The sequence below is a fragment of the Pelobates fuscus genome, chromosome 4 (assembly GCF_036172605.1).
Source record: "Pelobates fuscus isolate aPelFus1 chromosome 4, aPelFus1.pri, whole genome shotgun sequence".
NCBI classification, from domain to species: Eukaryota; Metazoa; Chordata; class Amphibia; order Anura; family Pelobatidae; genus Pelobates; species Pelobates fuscus.
In genome coordinates, this window is record NC_086320.1 from 14,207,896 (window position 1) to 14,214,973 (window position 7,078).

Sequence of the window (7,078 nt, forward strand, 5' to 3'; positions counted from 1 at the left end):
GGTATATCCCCTGCTGGCAAAGCATTGTGGGAGGTGAACAATAGATGGGGGATCAAGCTTTTGGCCGCCCTTGTGATAGAGGTGGCGCCAGGGGTCAAGTCCTGGGGGGAAAAGTGTGGGAACTCACCCGAGATCCCCCCCCAAAGATACACTTGTATGCATAGACGCACGCACGCGCTCGCACGCACACACACACACATACTGATGACATTCATGCGCACACACTGACAGGCTCACACACAAATACACTCACAGACAAATACTCACAGACAGACACACAGACAGAAAAACAAACACTCACAGACAAACACACATACATTCACAGACAAAGACACATACATACACTTCCAGACACTCACAGACAAACACACACACACTTCCAGACACACACACTTCCAGACACACACACTCACAGACAAACACACTAACAGCCACACACACATAAGCTCACACTCACAGACACACACACTCCCAGAGAAAGATACATACACTCACAGACAAAGACACATACACACACTTCCAGACACTCACAGACAAACACACACACACACTCCCAGACTCACACTCACAAACATACATTTTTACAAAATGCTTAACAAATGTCCACCCAGCCTCCCTACCTGGAGAGCTGGCGTGGACTTGTCCCTGGGGTCCTGTGGGGCTAAAGCCCGGCGGGCGGCTGTGGTGCCTGATACACGCGGCGAGGGAGCTGCTGGTCTGTCTCCTCTGCTCCCTCGCGGGCTGTCTATTAATGCCGGGAGCCGGAATATGATGTCATATTCCGGCTTCTGTAGACAGCGCGCGAGGGAGCAGAGGAGACAGACCAGCAGCTCCCTCGCCGCGTGTATCAGGCACCACAGCCGCCCGCCGGGCTTTAGCCCCACTGGACCCCATAACAGGGGGAACACGGGGGCTCCTGCAGGAGCAACGGGAACGGCATTCCGCTGTAAAAAAAAGTGCAGGAACGGCGTTCCCACGCGTTCCTGCAGGACTCGAGCCCTGGGTGGCGCCCAAAAAATTATTGCACCAGAGTCTTCTCTACATTAGTTTCTCCACCTGTCCCACCCACGTTGCCTCAGCTGCTATCGGCTCTGATCTCAACCGGATGCTTAGTCTGGGAGGACGTCAGATGGAGTAAGGGCCTGATAAATACTGGGATTGGCTGTCAGGTAACTTTTAGTGCAATGTCGCCATCGAGATGTAACTCTGATTATTACATCAGTTAATGCTGGTTATCTGAGGACATTCCAATCCAGTGCAAACATTATAGGAGCCTAAAAGGAAATCTCAGACTTTATTAATTTGTTCTCTAGGATAGTTATATGAAGATCCCAAATATTCTTCTATATATATAAACTTTATCCAAAACCAGGTGTCCTATACAGAAACAAATCCTGCCTAAGCCCTACAGTAAAGGAAAAGATTGTACAGCAAATTGATTATGGGGATGTAGTATATGCACCTGCACCGAGATCCCACATTAATAAACTCAATACATTGTATAACCCGTTCTGCCGATTTGTGCTACAATGTAATTACAGGGCCCACCATTGTGACATGCTAAAAGAACTTCACTGGCTGTCGCTGGAATCCAGACGCACCCTTCATCTTTCCAGTCTTGTGTTTAACCCCTTCAGGACGGAGTCAATAGTGCACGTTCTGATCAAAACAAAACGTAAACAAAAACTGGAATTTGCGCTATATGTCTGTTCACCCGTAGTTCCCCTCTTTCAAATTATATGCACCCACACTTATTATATATCATTTTGTTCAGGAGAAACAGGGCTTTAATCTATCATTAACTATTCATATATGGAACATCATTTATTATGAATAAAAGTAAAAAAAATGTGAGAAAATAAGATTTTTTTTTTAAATTTGCATTTCCGTCTGACATTTTAACTGTGAATGTCATAATACTGTTAGGTTTTACTGCAAAAAAATGCACATATTTGTAATCAGCGATGTCTCACGAGTACAACAGTACCCCCCATTAACAGGTTTTATGTTGTTTTGGAAAGTTACAGGGTCAAATATAGAACATTACATTTTCAAATTGAAATTTGCCAGATTGGTAATGTTACCTTTGAGACGGTGTGGTAGCCCAGGAATGAGAATTACCCCCATAATGGCATACCATTTGAAAAAGTAGACAAGCCAAGGTATTGAAAGTGGGGTATGTTTAGTCTTTTTTAGTAGCCACTTAGTCACAAACACTGGCCAAAGTTAGCGTTCATATTTGTTTTTGTGTGAAAAAAGCAAAAAACAAATATTTGGCCAGTGTTTGTGACTAAGTGGCTACTAAGAAAGACTGGACATACCCCACTTGCAATACCTCGGGTTGTCTACTTTTGCAAATGGTATACCATCATGGGGGTAATTCTCATTCCTGGGCTACCATACGCTCTCAAAGGCAACATAACCAATCTGGCAAATTTCAATGTGAAAAAAATGAAATGCAAGCCTTATATGTGACTCTCTAACTTTCCAAAACACCATAAAACCTGTATATGGGGGGTACTGTTATTCTCGGGAGACTTCACTAAACACAAATATTAGTGTTTTAAAACAGTAAAACATATTACAACAATAATATAGTCCATAAAAGTGCCGTTCGTTTGTAAAAAATGCAAAAAACGTCACTTTTACTTAAAATATCATCGTTGTAATACAATTTACCAGTTTGAAACACGAATATTTGAGTTCAGCGAAGTCTCCCGAGTAAAACAGTACCCCCTATGTACAGGTTTTATGGTGTCTTGGAGAGTTACAGGGTCAAATATAGTGCTTGCAAATTAAATTCTCTGCACTTTCTCCCTGTGTTGTCAGGCATGTCAATCAAATTTTAATTAATCAAATCACATAATTACGTTAAAAGATTATTTAAATATACATGTAGAATTTTAATATATATGCATTTATAGGTATTTAAATTCTACGTGTATACTAATGTAATCTTTTATGTAATTATTTGTATTTATCTATATATATATATTTGCGGTTATTTGTATTTTATATATATATATATATATATATATATATATATATATAGATATATATAGAATGTCATTCTAAGTGTATTTTGTTACCGATATATATATATTAATAACAAAATACAGTTAGAATGAAATTACATATGCATATATAATTTATATTAAATTTTGTTTCAATATTTTATTTATTTATTTTATTATTTTATTTATTTATTATTTTAATTATACGTATTTATATATAATATATATATGTACATCTATTATATATATAATATATATACATATTATATATATGTAACGTCATTCTAAGTGTATTTTAATATTAATATATATACTTATATTAATATTAAAATACACTTTGTATGACGTTACATATATATAATATGTATATATATTATATATATAATATATATACATATTATATATATATAAAAATATATTTAATTTATTTTTACACTTGTCTTTTATTTATTTTTTATACTTCCCACCAGCAGGGGGACTGTCTGATATTTCAAACAGTCCCCCTGCTGGCATATCCACAGCCAGCTATAGGGGGCCATGTGATCGCTCTTTGAGAGCGATCACATGGCCCCCGGGGGCCTCATTTGCCGTGGGAGGGCTGCCTGGGCTGTGAGGCAGTCCTCCCGAAGCGGATCGCGGCGGAGGTAAGTATAACTTACCTCCTGGGGCTGCAAGCCGTTACGGCGTGCTATGCCGTCATAACGGCGTTAAAGCCCACTTAACCCGTGACGGCATAGCACGCCGTAACGGCGTTAAGGGGTTAAGAGCTTTTCTGGGAAACTCCCACCCTACCTGAGCAAAATGCTCTCCTCAGCTGTTCCCACCTCCTATAACCTCCGACCCAGTACCAGCACTTTATTTAGTCTACCTCAATACAAAAAGAAAGCAGCCCGATCCTCCTTCTCCTACAGAGCGCCGCAATTATGGAACGACCTCCCGCACACTTTAAAACCTTCCCCAAGCCTAAAGTCCTTTAAGAGATCCCTCTCCACATACCTCAAAACAGAATGTACCTGTCATGGTTGATTATATATTTCCTACCTGTTCTATGTTAAATTTTGTATATTAATATTCTTTTTGTATTTTATTGTACCCTACTGTATCAATGCAATGTTTTGTGAACCCAGGATATACTTGAAAACGAGAGAAATCTCATAAAATGGTAAAATATATTATAAATAAATAAATAAATAAATACATTTGGCAACCTGGTTCCAAGCTGCCAAAGTGACGTGTGCAGGTGGGGTAACTAGGCTCCAACACAAAAGCACAGAATACGCTGGCTATGCAGCGTTTCAACCAGAAACACTGCACTTCCAGATTCCTACCACCATGGTCATTTTAAATCACTGAAGTGGTCATGGTGGTTGGAGTAATCCTTTAAGCTATAGACATTATACAACAAACAAGTCTCAACTAAAAATAAATAATATAATCTGTTTTCAGAAGGAATTAAATCATTTCCTGGTTATTATTAAATATTTGTTTTTATTTTCAGCATAATCAAGTATCAAATTCAAAAGTTCTTTTATTTGTTATTTTAAAGTTATTTCCTAAATCTTCCCATTTTAAAGTTATTATTGTAAAGCTACATGTCGATTCACTATAGCCTGACAAAGTGTTTTAAATTTTATTGTCATTTTTCCCCCCCAAAATTCTAATATTTACTGTCACAGCTTGTGATGGTGATTATTAAATGGTTGCAAGCAGCATATAAGACCATATAAACCAGTCACTAAACGGTGGAGTACTTTAACTGGCTTCAAAACGAGAGCAGCTTTACAGATGATACTTTGCTATGTTGTACCAGGAGAACTCTGGAATGTGGTAATTGAGGGTCATGTCCTTATATGGTAGGGTTATACTCTCACGTCATTATGGTCATATCCATATAGGATAGTGAATAAGGGACCACAAGGTTGTTCTTCTTGTCTGCCTGTCAATGTAGAGACTAACTCTCCCTTCAGGAGTCCAGTGATTACCATCTTCTGTTGAACATCCATTATCCTGTAACATCCTTTGTTGTTTTATTATGTATCAGTAACTGTAAGAATAAACCTGAAGAAACCGTAAGTCAGATTGCATATTAGTACTTTTGGTTTATATAGACTTATATTAACATTGCGAGCCTTTTACCCAAAATGAAATATACATAAAAGACTTATTTCAATCGACCTGGAAAAAGACACAGAAGACACAGGTCTGACACAGAGTCAATTTGTTCTTGTTTACATATAAGTAATGATTAGAAAAGTGGGCAGTGGCCGGATCAATAGCCCCTATCATATTTTACAGATGTTTGAAAGGACCAGTCTCCTGGCCCATTTAATAGTTCCCAGGGGTTAACACCAAAAAACATGAACCCACTGTGGCGAACCGCCTGGCACCGACTGGGTGCCTCCACCAATCGCTGCTTCCTAGTACCTCTGAGTATTTCCAAGCATTCCATTAGACACCATCAGCACTATAGTCCCCACAGCCAGCGTTACAGCTTGGTTGGGGTCTCGCTGTCCTCCACCCACCCTGGACCCAACACAGGGATCCAGCTTCCAGTGGGTAGACCTCCCCTACTCCAGAGAGTGTAGCAGGCTAGTGATTATAAGTATAGTGAATATGGCAATCCCCATAGTTAATATAGCTGTTCCCTCCAAACATGAGATGAGTCTCTATGTTGAGGGTGAAGAGAAACTGGTTCAATGGGAGCCACATGCAACCTTATATGTAACTCAACATGCAAAGGGTTTCCGGATACATATTCCAGGGCATTCCCTCTGGACCTGAGAGGAGACTACAGTAAAACATACACATAATTACATTAACTGTCAGGTCCAGGGCACTCCCACACAAAACCAGGTAATCCCTCCCTTGTGCCTGAGAGATAATTGAGTCAGGAACTACACTAATCTCAATTTTCTCCAGGCACAGAAAACATACATGTTAACAATATCTTGCAAGTACCCCCAAAACACATGGAAACCCCACAAAAGTCACATCCCATGATAGCCCTGATCTGGGGGACCAACATATAAAATCACCCAGATTGGTTCAGGAGTTTGTGATTTCCATGGAAGTCATAATTTTGACCTACCGGGGACATGGTCCTATGCCCAAAACAGTTCCAGGGAATCAGGGCTAACGATCGGTCTCTCTTTCTGGAGTACAAAAGTACATAAATCACATGAACAGAGCCTTTTAACAGTCCTGAATCAGGGGCCATAGTCCTGAGGTAGGAGGCTGGCCAGCATGCCCCTCCAAGAATCCGTGACAAGGTTCGGTTCGTCACAACTACCTTATTGATTGGGACATTAACCCTAATTACAAACTGTGCTTGCAGACTGGGCATCTCCTGGCCCGTTTGATAATATGGGATTAATCCTTTAGAAACCTTTTAGTAGTCAGAAAACTAGGCTTCTCCTTCCTATTATTAGCCCACCAGAGAGTAACCCCATACGGGGTAAACCAAAAAGATAATGATACACTGCGTACATTAGCCGCTCAGAGTATTTGACAATGTTACAATTTCAGTGAGATGTGCAGAGAGCATCACATTTTTAGAGCTAACTCGGAGCTCTGCTGAATTGCACATGGATGGATGGTATAATCCTCGTCTAAGGATATATGTAAATCCAGATGGTAGAAGTTCTCCGGATTAGGTAATACAAATGTAATATGTGGAAACAGAAGCACAAAAGACTCCAATAATGAAGTAAGTATGTTCAAATCAAATATAGGAAAAGTTATTGTACTTACAATTCCTAGAGCAAGACTTGCTCTAGTGGTAGAAGGCTTGAGTAGTATAATCCCCACCTCAGGATATTGCAGGTACCAGGAAGCAAGTTGATATAAGGTAAATGAATGGGTAAGCTAAGTATATGTGATAAAAAAGTTAACTTTATTACATGATATATAAAACCATATAAACAGCAAAAACAATAAAAAAAGTCCATATAGTCTGTAGGGACCACACGTAACGCGGTTCTCTTCTCAAGTTTTCATCAGAAGTTTGGTAAGGTCCTCAAAGGTCCATTTATATATAGGTGAATAAAGATCTGAATACTTCCTGG